Source organism: Taudactylus pleione, unplaced genomic scaffold, assembly GCF_031769625.1.
Source record: "Taudactylus pleione unplaced genomic scaffold, aTauple2 ptg000093l, whole genome shotgun sequence".
NCBI classification, from domain to species: Eukaryota; Metazoa; Chordata; class Amphibia; order Anura; family Myobatrachidae; genus Taudactylus; species Taudactylus pleione.
The window spans coordinates 35313304-35328171 of NW_028284495.1; the positions used below are offsets into that span (position 1 = coordinate 35313304).

Consider the following 14868-nt stretch of genomic DNA (forward strand, 5'->3'; position numbering starts at 1 on the left):
CTGGTGGGCATCTAAATACATACCGCGATCGCACGACAAGGCATAGTGGTCGTGCTAATGTCTTGCGGGATTTGCATACTTTGGCTGCTGACGGCTGCGTGCAAACACATCCTAGCGTGCGGGTCTGAATCAGGCCCAAGGTCCTATGTGTGTAATATGTCAAAAAAGAAGGAATCCTGTCTTTGTAATTTGGTTTAGTCCCAGCTCTAGTTTCCATATACTATATAAATAACAAAAATATATGTGGATTTATTAATCAATTCGAAAAACCTGCACTTGCTCCTACTGTAGCTTCTCACAAATACTGGCCAAATGCAGCAAAACAGTGTGAAATTAAAAGTGTTCAATAAATTGTACAACAGAAAAAGCTGTCAGGCTGATGATTTTACTGCCTTGATACTTTGGGCCTGATTCATCACGGATCACAATTGCAACAACGTATGCAGATTGGTCAATGGTGTGTATTTTACTCATGCAGATACAAAAAGCCACCGCAGATGGAGGGATGGGGGTGGTTACAAGGGAGTGGTCGGAGAAACGCAGTGCCTGTCCGTTTGAACGCTGTTGCATGGTTGTGCATAAATTATCCACTGCGACGGCATACGCAGCTTGTGTACTCACTGTGTGCGACGAGGTTAGCAATTTCTGATTAAGGTCAGACCTGTTGTAATTGTGCTTGAGAGGCCAATGTTTCTCGATGTTACCGATGTATACACAGGACTGCAAGGTATTACGGATGTGCAAATGTGCTAGTGGGCGTCTCTATGCTGGCCTTACGATTGCAGTCATTAGCATTTTTTCGCAGCAGACCAGCGTGCGTAATCGCAGCTGCGATTGCAATAGCGATCCGTAGTGAATCAGGTCCTTTGTCCATAATGAATAAATGTACTGGATGTAATTATTTGAACTTTTTAAAAAAAAATGTCATGGCTTGTAATTTTTCTGCTTGAAAATAATTTAGCAATAAGCACCTTTTTTGATATTTACTACTTGGTGCTGTGTCAGTCTGGCATTTCTGTCAGTGTTTATCTGGATCTTTATGTTATTGACTAAGCACCCTCTATGAATTGAAGCTATTTGTGTGTGCGAATCTCCTTTAGTTACTATGTATAAATGTGTGTATATGTTTATGTATGCGCTATGCCCTCCATGATGCTAGCCACTCTCCCTGTGCAGTAAGGATGTGCGCTGGACCAATTTTGCTGGATTTGGATTTGGTTCTAATTCGTCGTCTGACTTTGGATTTGGATTTGGATTTGCCAAACCTGCCGTGACTGGCTTTGGATTTGGATTTGGATTTTTCACAAAATTGACAAAAAAAGCTAAAATCACATAAATTTGGCTTTTTATTCTTCCTAGAGTATTATTAACCTCAATTACATTAATTTCCAGTCAATTGCAGTCAATTTAGACCACCTCACAGCTTATAATATTGTTTTCACCATTATTGGCCAAAGGTTGCATGTGAGCTGACTGGTTACTAAGCGACAGAGCAGTGGCGCAGCGACACAGACACCACAGTTTAAAGCACATCTATGAAACATTGCCACACAGCAGTGGCAGAAATGAAAGGTAGTGCAAGATGGAATTGTCCTTGGGCCCTCCCACCCACCCAGTGGGGTACGGCCAGCAGAGTCACAGTACTTGTTTACACAGAGGGATACGGCCAAAGGTGTCACAGTGCACAATCTTATTCACATTACACTGCACACAGGGCCTGATTCAGACCCGCTCACAAGCGTTATGCGCTCGCGAGCAGGTTGATGTTAGGCCACTGCGCATGTGCACACCGGAGCCGGGTGCTCCGTCGCTCCGGGTCTCGCACCAAAAGGGGACGGCTGTCTATTTTGATCGACAGCTCGCACCATTTTGGAGGCGTGGCGTAGGGGTGGTTTCACAAATGGAGGCGTTCCCATGCGAATGCCTGCTGTTTGTGAGCGGCCCCACTTACATCACCAGTGATGTCAGTGGGAGAGATTCCGGCTCTAATAGAACCAGAAGCTCTCTGGGGCTTGTGGCCACGAGACCCTACCACAAGGGCCTCGTCGCAAGCCCGATTGTCGTGATGGTCTTGACCATCGCGACCATCATCCTGGCTGCTCGCAATAGCTGTGGGTGGTCACCCACATCTAGCTCCACAAAAAAAAAAAAAAAACACCCTGATTCAGAGCAAGCGCTCTTTCAGAGTGTCCGGCTCTGAATCAGGACCATAGTGCCCCTGATTCACATTACACCATAAAGTAGTGTCTCTTATTTATGTTGCGACACACAGCAGTGCCCCTTTTACACAATGCCCACAGTAGTGCCCCTTTTACATAATGTCTACATTAGTGACCCTTATACACAAAGCCCACAGTAGTAGTGCCCCTTATACAATGCCCACAGCAATAGTGTCCCTTACACAATGCCCCCAGCAGTGGTGTCCCTTACACAATGCCCCCAGCAGTGGTGCCCCTATGCAATGCCCCCAGTAGTATGCCCCATTAGTAGTGCCTCCACTAGTAGTGCCCCCAGTAGTATGCCACCATTAGTAGTGCCCTCATTAGTAGTGCCCCCATTAGTAGTGTCCCTAGTAGTATGGCCCAATTAGTAGTGCCCCCATTAGTAGTGGCCCCAGTAGTAGTGTCCCTAGTAGTATGCCCCAAGTAGTAGTGCCCCAGTAGTATGTCCCCAGTAGTAATGTCCCTAGTAGTATGCCCCCAGAAGTATGTCCCATTTATTAATGCCCCCAGTAGTATATCCCCAGTAGTAGTATGCCCCCAGTAGTTGTGCCCCCAGTAGCATGCCCCCAGTAGTATGCCCCCATTAGTAGTGCCCCTAGTAGTATGCCCCCATTAGTAGTGCCCCTATTAGTAGTACCCCCAGTAGTATGCCCCATTAGTAGTGCCCCCAGTAGCATGCCCCCAGTAGTTGTGTCCCTAGTAGTATGCCCTCAGTAGTATGCCCTATTAGTAGTGTCCCTAGTAGTATGCCCCAGTAGTAGTTTGCCCCCAGTTGTATGCCCCAGTAGTATGCCCCATTAGAATTACCCCAGTAGTAGTATGTCCCCAGTAGTTGTGCCCCCAGTAGCATGCCCACAGTATTATGTCCCCATTAGTAGTGCCCCTAGTAGTATGCCCCCATTAGTAGTGCCCACATTAGTAGTGCCCCCAGTAGTATGCCCACAGTAGTAGTGCCCCCAGTAGTATGCCCCCAGTAGCTGTGTCCCTAGTAGTATGCCCCCAGTAGTATGCTCCCATTAGTAATGCCCCCAGTAGTATGCCCCATTAGTAGTGCCCCTAGTAGTATACCCCCAGTAGTAGTGGCCCTAGTAGTATGCCCCCAGTAGTATGCCCCCATTAGAAGTGCCCCCAGTAATAGTGCCCCTAGTAGTATGCCCCCATTAGTAGCCCCCCCAGTAGCGCCCCCTTACACTAAAGAAAATAAAAATAAAAACTTACCTGAATCCCCGCTCTTGCCATGACTGCAGCCGTCCGCTCCTCTCTGCACTATGGGAGAGACGTCATGACGTCTCTCCCATCACCCGCAGCGAGGGGAGCCGGAAGGAAGAGCTCATGAGTGAGCTCCAGCAGGCTCCCTCCGTGGATGCAGCAGCCAATGAGAGTCTGTCTGACTCTCATTGGCTGCTGTAACAAACACACAGCCGCCGCTGGTGGCTGTGTTTTTGTTACTGTGTAGGGCAGACTGCTGTCACTGCGGTCTGCCCCACACTTGCGGGGCCCTGATGTCGGATCCTCTTGAATGGATTGGGATCTGAGGCAGACGGAGAACAGCCGAACAGTGTTCGGGTGGACTCGGATCCCCGATGTTCGGAGCAGTTCGGATTCCACAAAATCCGAACCGCTCATCCCTACTGTGCAGACAACACCCCCACAGCACTGATTGTACACCCCACATCACTACTCACACACCTGCAGCACTGGTCACACCCCCTGCGGTAGCACACAATAGGCCCTTCAGAAATTTCAGCTCCAGTCCCATGTGGACCTTAATCTGGCACTGTGCATTCTATGGTGGTGCAGGTGCAAACGCAGTTTTGTATCTACTCATGGGCACACACCTCTCAACATGCATTGCACGATTTGCTGCGTAGGCAGCAAAGATGTAGCAGGACATATCTGTAGCCAGGTGGTAATTCTTTCACATTTCATTAACACTTATTGATTTATCCTTACACATCTATCCTTTACACTTCACTATCACCTTTTTTCCCCTTTTCGTGTGATGCCCTGGGGATGGTCCTTGGCTGGAATTTTTTGGGGTACCTTGCTTCTTGGATATGAACACCTTAATGTTAGGGACGCCAGTATAGAGGAGCTTTGATGATTGGCCTGGCGCTTATTCATATATTTGCAAATGTATGTAACTAATACCTCTTAATCTCTATTATCATGTAGGATTTAAGTATTTTTGATTTTGCTACAGTGTGCTGGAGGGCAAATTCCTTTTTTCTGTGTAATATATTAACACAAATGTTTTATTGTATACCCAAAAAAATAAGCTAAATTGCATATATCAAATCTATATATAACACTGAAGAGTGAATTTTATTACAGTTAGTTTGAACTCTGACCTCTCCAACCTGTATCAGTGAAGTTACTTCCAGAGGGGACTGGGCCCCATAGCAGCTGCCCCCCTGCACCTATGGTAGTTACGCCCACGGTTATCATGTCAACATGCATTTATCATACAGTACTTGCTGGCTTTGAAAGTCTCCTCTGCAGCAGAAGCCATGAGAAGCCAGGTCACTTTAGGGTGTGGGGCCAGACGGTCACGTCATTAGGCTAATTGATGCAGTTTTAGTCCTACCCCCTCCCTACAGACCGGTGATTTCCAGTATTATCTCCCTATTGTACCCACTTCATTAGGTAATTGACAGGATGTGGGAGATCTGCCCATTCTTTCAGTGGTGCGGGGGGGCTACCCGAAAAATCTGGACCCTCCTGCACCCTCCAAGAGAGTAGGCATGTGTGGCATAAGATCAACATTAGAATGTCGACAGGGTCAACATGACAACATGCTTAGCATTGCAACTGAGTGGCTGCATATACAGAGACAGGCCTGGGACCAACAGGCAGTGTGGCCACAGGTAGTCGTGATTGCCTAGCAATCGTTGGGACCCACGGCCATAATGGCCGGCATGACATGGTATTCTGGTCGCCTAGCAATGACTGGGACCTACCACTGGAGAGAGCTGCTGCTGCAGTGGCTCATAACAACCACTAGCCCTAATCCCTAACCCTCCCATTAGTGCCTAACCCAAACCTCTCCCCACAGTCTAACCCTAATCCACAATCATCGGCGTTCTGAGATGTCAACAATTCAGGTTTTCAGATGTTGACATTGTGACCATGTCAGCATTCTGGGGATGTTGACATGGTGCCTGTTGACATGTTGAACCATGCCAACATTGGGGTGTTGATATTATGAATGGTGACATAGTAACTGTTGATCATGTGACTGGATCCCCTTCCAGAGAGTTCCAGCACAGCACACATCCAGAGTCTCCAAATACTTTTGTTATTTCCATTACACACAACATCATGATGAAAACAAAGACATTCCAGAAAATCAATCAATAGCAAGAGTACAATTCTTTCTACAACCAATAATGTATAACAGTATAAAATAAAGGAAAAAGGCACAGCCAACATGTAGAGGAGTAAAGGTGAGGGTGTCCTAAAAAGTACCATAGTAAAGATAAAAAGAAACAAGGTAATGCTAAGAATAATCTACATATTAAAATTAAGTGCTGATAAGCAAAAATAGACAGATCAGGGGAAAGAGAGAGAGATAGAATAAGAGCGGGAGAAAGACAAGAAGAAAATGAATGGGGAGAGTGCTAAAGGGAGACTGAAGAAAAGAGAGGGGAATAAAACTGCCAGTGACAGTGACAACATCTAGTCTAGATAATAAAACAGCTTAACTGGTCTTTAGAGCCAAGTGAAGGATCACATGTACTGTAGAAGGTGTCAAGTAGAACCAACACCTTTCATCAAGAGGACTTCATCAGGAGGATCACTGAAACTGATTCAGCAAGGAACGCAAGTGAGAGAACGCATGCACTCGGCCGATGTTTTCACACTGCGCATGCGTGTGCATCGCACTGCATGTGTGCGAACTAGCCAGTGCAATCAGGTAAGGGTACGCAGACTACACGCAGCATGTACGCAGACCCTTTCGATATTGTTTGACAGGAAGTGTCGTTTGTGAGGGGTGGTTGGGCAAATGCAGGTGTGCCTGCATTGGGATGCCATTATAGGGGCGTGCATAATTAAGGCAGTGCGGCGGCATACGCAGGCAGACAACTCGATGCATGCAGGAAGTGGCTAAAATCATGCACGACATCAGGTCAACCTCTATTGTGTGTATGGTTCTGATGGTTCTCGATGTTACCGATGTTTCCGCTGTCTTGCGCATTACTCAGGCTTTGAGTAAAAGGAAGTGGGTAGCATTGTGTACTGCTGTGCGTCTACATCTTATGCTGCAGTTGCCATGCGTAATAGATTGACCTGGCGCTTATACATATATTTGCAAATGTATGTAACTAATACCTCTGAATCTCTATTATTATGTAGAATTTAAGTATTTTTTGTTGATTTTGCTACAGTGTGCTGGAGGGCAAATCCCTTTTTTCTGTGTTCAGTGTAAACCCCGCCCTTTACAAGCACCTGTGCTATGTCATTAAGCTGATCTGAGCAACCACCATACTTTTTTGCGTTAATATATTACACTCAGGGCCGGCGCTACCAATGGCAAACTTAGGCAGCTGCCTAAGAGCGCCGGACACTGCAGGGCGCCGCTGGATTGATGTGTAGTGTGGACCGCTCATAAGTGCAGTCTGCACTACACTACTAGTAACAAACAGCTGTGTGTTTGTTTTAGCAGCCGATGAGAGTCAGACAGACTCTCATCGGCTGTTGCGCCCACTGCCGGAGCCAGGCTGGAGCTCACTCATGAGCTCCATTTTCTGGCTCCCGCAGTGGGTGATGGGAGAGACATCATGACGTCTCTCCCATCATGCAGAGCGGGCCGGCTTGGGAGGACGCCGGACGGAGGAGCAGATGCCGGAGCTGGGACTAAGGTAAGTGGAGTTTTCTTTTTTTTTCCATTTGTGTTTGTGTTTGTCTGGCCGGGGAGGACTACTACTACTACTGCTAAGGACACTGCTGGGGGGACTATTGCGGGCACTGCACACTGGTGGGACCACTACTGGGGGCACTGCTTAGAGGGGGATTACTACTAGGGGTTCTGCTGGAGGGACTGCTACTGGGGGCACTGCTACTGGGGGCACTGCTGGGAGGGACTCATACTGCTCTGGGGGAGGAGTACTACTAGGTGCACTGCTGGGGGGGACTGCTACTGGGGGCACTGCTGGGGGGCTACTATGGGGGCACTGCACTGGTGGGGGCACTACTGGGGGCACTGCATAGGGAGGGATTACTGCTGGGGCACTGCTGGGGGGGACTACTACTAGGGGCACTGCTGGGGGAGGGCTGCTACTGGGGGGATTACTACTGGGGGCACTGCTGGGGGGGAGACTACTACTGGAAGCACTGCATTGGGGGACCACTACTCGGGAAACTCCATAGGGAGGGTTACTACTGGGGGCACTATATAAGGGGCACTGCATAGGTGGGGGACTACTACTGGGGGCCACTGCATAGGGGGCCACTACTGGGGGCACTGTATAAGGGGCACTACTGAGGCCAGTGTATAAGGGGCACTATATAAGGGGCACTATATTGGGGGCACTGCATAGGTGGGATCACAACTGGGGGCATTGCATAGGAGGGAAAGCTACTGCCGGCACTAATGGGGGCACTGCATAGTGGGGGAACTTCTAGGGGCACTGTATAAGGGGCACTACTGGGGGCACTGTATAATGGCTTGTGTAGCTATCGAGGGTGGGGGGGGCGTAAGGCTGAAGAAATGCCTAGGGTGCCAAGAAACCTTGCACCGGCCCTGATTACACTATTAGCCAAAATCCTCTCATTTTATATTGATCCATCTGGTCTATGAGGAAAAAAACACACAGATCATCTAAGTTTAATTAAATTCTGGTATTGGTACACTTTTTCTTTCATCTACACTTTATATTTATTAATTGTACTAAAATACTACACTTAATATGCACCTTGTCTTCCATTCTCTAATTAATATTTACCAGAGGTACACCTAATGTAAGAAGATTGGCTGACTCCCATCTTTATAAGTATATGTACTGTATGATCATTTGGAACACCAGCTAATATTTTTAAAAAATAGATTTCCCGGTGATGAACACTTTTAAACAATTACACCTTATATATATTGATCAAAAATTAAGATTGCACAATTTTTGGATGATTTAGTGGCTTGGAAACAATATACTCCTATATCTATCTATCTATCTATCTATCTATCTATCTATCTATCTATCTATCTATCTATCTATCTAGTCAATCCAAATATCTAGTCAATACAAATATCTTGTCAATCCAAACATGCCAGCATTCAAAGGCTTAGACAACAGCTGCCCCCAGTGTTCATTAAATATGTAGGGGAAAAAAAAGGAAATCCGGTTCCAGAAAACTGAATAAGCAAATATTATATTTAAGTGACCTGTGTTTCAAAGCTATTTCTGCCTTTTCTTCAGTTCGCTACACTATGACTTCTATGTGAATAAACCTTGCTGATTGTTTTCAAATTTGGTAAGTGTACACCATGATTTACATTTCTGCATTGTTGGAGCCATTGGTAGCCACCCTAGTATTACTATGACTTTTATGTTTGTATGGAGAGATGAGCGGAGTGGTTTTGTTGAAAACCAAATACTCCCAAACTTCTGGGTTTTGAGGCATGCCTCCTTGCTATAGCCTCAGCCCCCCCAGCCGGTTCAATCTAGTGCTGGTTACTGAAAAATAGGGGGGACCCTATGTCGTTTTTTACCCCTATTTTCTCTTCTAACATCCCTAAAGTTAGCACATAATTTATAAAAACATATCAATAATTAACACCATGCACACATTTAAAAATTATATATATACCAGGTACACATTAATGTTTTTAAACCACACACAAATAAATCATATGTGATCTTAATTGTAGACCTCATGTATAGTAATATTAAATTCCTATATCTGGATTTTCAAAAAGAAAACAGAAATAAATAAATACTTTAAAAAACTGAATTTGACACATTTTGAAGAGAATTTATATTTGTTCGTAATACATTAAGATTTAATGTAGGTGCCCAGTTAGATCATGAAAGATGGAATATAAAATGTAAGCTCAGCTCAAGGCATGGGCTGACAGGGCTGATGCTCGAAGTGCCATAGTCTGGAAGGATACAGCCCTATGCTCCCAACTGAACCTCTGGCCGGGTTGATGCACTGTGCCATCGATATCACTGTCAGTGCATCATCGGCTGCCCTCTCTGTCTCTCCCAGCATGCCCCATGGCTCACTTCCGCCTCCTCTGCAATGTGTGTGCTGCAGCTATGGGTGGGCTCCTCCCAAGACCTAGCTCACCACACTCGACTCACCACACAGAGTAGCTCAAGGAGAGGACTGCGTGGACAAAAAAGTTGCAGGAAAAGGTACCTGAGTTCTGGTCCATTGGGTCAGAGAGTGTGTGTGAGACTATAGGGGCAATGTGTATGTACATTTTCATGGCTGTGTGTATGTGTGTGTGTGTGTGTGTTCGGCTATAGGGGCAGTGAGTGTGTGAGGCTATGGAGGCAGCATGTGTGTGGGGGGTTCCATACAAACTATGATTGTCAAAACTATGAAGGTCGACAATGATTTGGTTAACACCAGAAGGTCGACATGGAAGAAGGTCATGATGACAAAAGGTCGATGGTACAGTTGGTCGACAGGTACAAAAGGTTGACAGGTTCAAAATGTCGACTTGGAAATGATCGATACTGAAATGGTTGACATATTTTTTGTTTAGGGTTAGGTTTAGGCTTAGGCACATACTGGAAGGTTAGGGTTAGGCCTTAGGAGGGACAGTTAGGGTTAGACACTTACCCTCATGGTTAGGGTTAGGCACTAGAAGGGATGGTTAGGGTTAGGCACCAAGGGGAGGGTTAGGTTAAAGATTAGGGTTAGAAAAGAAAAATGTGTCCACCATTTCTGTTTCAACCATTTCCATATCAACCTTTTGAACCGGTCGACCTTCTGTGCTGTCTAACTTTATTAACATTTTTCTATGTCAACATTCTGGTTTTGACCAAATTAGTGTCAACCTTATGCACCCAACCCGTGTGTGTGAGGCTGTGGATACAGCATGTGTGATGCTAAGAGGGCAGTGTGTGTGCGTACGTGAGGCTATGAGTGTAGTGTGTGTGTGTGTGTACCTTTTCTGACACCTCTTGTGTAAAACCCAAAAAGTCAGAAGGATCGTGAGGCCCCGGTTTCACGGTCTGTAATCATACTGAAAATCAAGATCTAGCGAGCTTTTGCTCTGCTGCTCCATGAGAGGTTTTTTCCTCTCAGAGCTTGCCTTATGAAACCTGCTTTAAGGTTTGACAGGTGTACTGCCCCAGTCAAACTCCTAACCTACCACTGTCCCTAGAGGCTATGGGTGCAGGATCACTGATACATCTTGCGAGTTTTATTGCTACAGAGGTGGCTGCACCAAGCACAGTAGTATTGACATTCCACGTGGGTCCCAGCCATTGAGCGGCTGCTACATGTAAAGCGGCCACTTATTGGCTAGCGGCCCGTGAGAAATTACAGATGATTTTGGTAATCTGTCATTTTGCGAGGTGTAAGTATATGTAACAGCATATACTTGCACATGTTCGGCAAGGTTCGGATAAGTCGGTTTGTTGTTTTAACAAGACTCTGGATGCTACGGAGAGCAGCGCCAGGATGGATGTGATAATAGGATCTTTTTTTGCAGGTCATTCCACACAGATTTCTACAATGGAGAAGAGGACAGAACGGCAGGTACAGGTAAGTATGTCTGATTGAGGTATGTGTGTAATAAATATAGGGGGACCCCTATGCAATTTTTTCCCCCTATATTTAAAACCAGGACTAGTCCTGCAGCCTGGTGCTGGTTCCTAAATTAAGGTGGAACTCTACTCATTTTGTTCCCCATAATTTTCGGCTCCAGGACTGGGTGACAAGTTCGGGGCTGGTTATGCTCTTGGGGGGGGGGAGCCCTACGATATTTTTTATTAAAAATGAACCTGATTTAAACTATATACAGCCAGAAACAGATACAAATCACAATGATTTATGTATGTTTCTGCCAAACTCGCAGCTCAAGAGGTTTAGAGTTTGAAAAGCGAGTTTGGCAGAGAGTTTTCTGTCATCTCACCCAAGCTTGTCATCCCACTTTTGGTAAATTTGAGAGATGTATCTTTAGGTGAAAAGTACTTCCGAGTTTGCCTGATGTTGAGTTGATTCAAGTTTGCTATCTTACCCGAGTTTTATGAGTGAGAAGAGAGAAATTTCTCTAACTCACCCGAGTTTGCCTTTAGTAAATTTGAGAGATGAAAATCATGCCTAAACTCTCCAGAGATTGTCATCTCGACCAATCTCGATCGATTCTTAGTAAATTTACCCCTAAGATTCCTCTCTAGTTCCTGCTGCTACTACAACATAACCGTCGTTGAACGCATACCCCAACATTCCTACATTTAAATTCATATTCATGAACAATTTTGCTTAACTGCAACAAGGAACTGATGCATGGACAATTGTTGCAAAATATAGATTCGCTATTAAGGTAATATGGTTTGCTAAAAAGGTTAGCATAATACATTTTGCTACCTTTCCACTGCTACTTTGAATAGATTTTCCAGCAACATATAGTGTGTCAGTTATAATACCCAGGAAAATCTAACATGATATGAATAATTAATCCCAAACATACAGAATCACAATTTGTCCAGCACAATACAATTTACACAGTATTGATATATATAGAAATGTAACATTCCAGCAATAATGCAAAGGTAAATACATTTTGTCCACTAATAGTGCTTGGCATTATGTATTTTACTAGTAATAGTGCCCAGTATGATATTCTATGCCTATAAATCATAACCATAATGATATTAAGAGAAAGTGACAATAAACACTAAGATGTTATATTTCAGCAATAAGGCCTAATAAGATGATAATATAGCAATCAAAATGCACAGTAATGAACTAAAAATAATGTCAAGCAAGATGAAATGTATCCAATAATAACAATGCCCACCAAAGTGTAATATGCTAAGTAATGACACCCAATATGATGGAGCAGGACAGTTACAATGGCTAGCAATAATATATAATCATCACCTTTTTCACTTTGTTGGGGTCTCTCCCATGAAATGACAGATCATGACTGTGCTAAATGGCACACATTATATAATATCGAGGTACACCCTCGTTGGCTTCTAATTGTTCACCATTGGTGGTCAATTAGAAACTGACGTTACCTACCTTATACCATCTCAGGTATCAAGAAGCTACTACCAGTCATTCCCCTCTAACAGTACAAATCAGTAATTCTGTAACTGGGCACTGGCCAGGCCATAGAGTGGTGCATCTCTCAATCAAGTGACAAAATTGAACTGGGGCAAATGCATCATATTCCTTAGCCAGCCTGCCTCTGAAATGTATACATATGAAAATATGTTATTGCACGCAGTGTGGTAATTATATTGATTAATGCATACAATCAGTTTAGAATTCACTCACCTAAAAATCCTTCTGCAGATATTGATGTTACAAAGTTACCATTCAAGTAGTATGCTTCTATTTTCAAAGCTGTACTGCAAGATGGAATGTTATGGGGCACAGACATTGTAATTGTTCAGTCATTTCACAGTCTGTGCTGTGCCTACACTTAGCGTTCAGTCGTTCAGTGTAGGCACATCCATCATCCCCGTACATGCTGAACATGATGTTATCATCAGGTTGACCAGCATGTTCTGCCGATGATTGATGTCGGAAACGACCAGCGATAGAGTGCATCGCTGGTGATTTCCGACGTTAATGTGCCCGATTCATGCCCGATTCATGATCGATTGAACGATAATTATATCATTCTCGTTCAATCGCTCATAGAAATCGGCAAGTGGATGTGCGCCCTTAGAAATAAATAAATTGGTTAGTCTTGGCTCAATTTACATATTACTAAATAATATATGGCATATTATAACTGTTTTTTGGGCATCTAACCTCCCAAGGAGGACATTTTGATTTATCTTATTGCTATTTCACACAAATTAGATAATGTACATGACCCATCCCCATGCTTGGGTGTTGTGATTAATGATTATCAGATTCATGTATCAGCAGAATAATCACTGAGAACTAATTTACCGAGAAATAATTAAGGCATACTCTTAAAGAACTACTTTGCAATATCTGGTGGTTAAAAATAGCCAATTATAAATATACAGCAGGTTGTGGATGTTAAATACAGGTAACCTCCGCCATACAGGACCTACTCTATATAAAACGTCAAAGTAGTCTTAACATATCAATTCTTATGGGCACAACTTTGAATTAATGAGTGAAGCAGACAGATCTGCACTTCACATCAGAAAGATAATGCCTAAATCTTTCTAAGAATAATAAAACTCCAAAGACCTTTTATCATTATTCAAGGCCAGATATGGCTGATTTATTACACTAATAAGTATGTGTGTTGTGTTATCGTGTCAGTTGTTCCGAATGCATGATTCATAAGCAGTAACCTGGTGTGCATAGACCTAGCAAGAGAAAATAATCATGGAACAATTCATGCTAGTCAGATGCAAATTACTGTGTCAGTAGCAACAGCAGCTACACATTTAAAATAATCCAGAGACACTCAGTGATTTCAAAACCTATTAAAGGCGAAGATATACTGTACCGAATGTCACCGCTCCTGTGAGTACATGGCCAAGTCATCACTTATTGGGTTAAAGACTGTTTTGCAGGAACCTTGAAATCTGTGCTGCACAATTTGTCCAAATGCGCTCACGGCAACTGTGAGGTACTTTTGGCCAATTTTACAGTATGACCCCGCAGCTATCTGTAAATAATCCCCTAGTCTCTCAGAAATAAATCTTCCTGAAATACCAGGAAACATATTGAACCCTCTGGAATAGATTACAATTTGGCTTGTTATACAGCTGCATGTAAATCAGATATTCTGTGGGTGTCCATACACTTGCTATGTAATTTATGGGTATATGAGAAGTGATTTTGCACATTGATCATGTTTCTGTGATTTAAAAGGACTCTCAGTCGCTAGGCATGAATACTTGATCTCTCCATTTCATATAACTGTTACTTATAATAGGGCTGCATAGGAGCACAACAAAAACACAAGCCTGAAATCCAATCCAGTTATGTCTGAAAGACACACTCAGCTGCTGATATATTTCAGAACATGCCTCATTCTTCTCCAGAGCCTGGTGATATAGCTTTTCTTTCATTCTTGCATCACAAATTCACTCTAAAATAACTTTGCAACGTTGTAAATTCACAGAAGATAATGTTGTTTTTTTCCAGTGAGTTTAACATGAAAAAAAGACAAGAAATGTTACTTGTCCTATTATAATCATCTTATGGTATAAACAACTACTTGTCGCAATATATCAAACACAGGACCTGCAAAGAAGAACAAAGGGCCTGATTCAGACCCACTCGCGAGCGGCTGTCCACTCGCAAGTGGGTCGATGGTCTGCACTGCGCATGCGCACGACGGAGGGAGCTCCGTCGTGCGCATGCGTGAGACGCGTCGAGCGAAGGACTTTCCTTCGCTCATAGTGTCTGATCAAAGGGGGCGTGCTGTCGATGTTGATTGACAGCACGCCCCCTTTGGTGGGCGTGCCGGGGGCGTGCCTCCAAGACGGAGGCGTTCCCGAGGGAACGCCTACCGTCAGAA

General features: G+C 44.2%; 1 long non-coding RNA gene across 1 annotated transcript in view; it reads right to left on the reverse strand.

The window, feature by feature from the left end:
- Positions 1 to 13965, reverse strand: part of LOC148526943 (uncharacterized) — a 122672-nt gene extending 108707 nt beyond the window's left edge. The window contains exon 1 of the long non-coding RNA XR_015878212.1: positions 13849 to 13965. This is a non-coding gene — a long non-coding RNA (uncharacterized LOC148526943). The remainder of the gene's footprint in view (positions 1 to 13848) is intronic.
- Between the last annotated feature and the right edge of the window lie 903 nt (positions 13966 to 14868).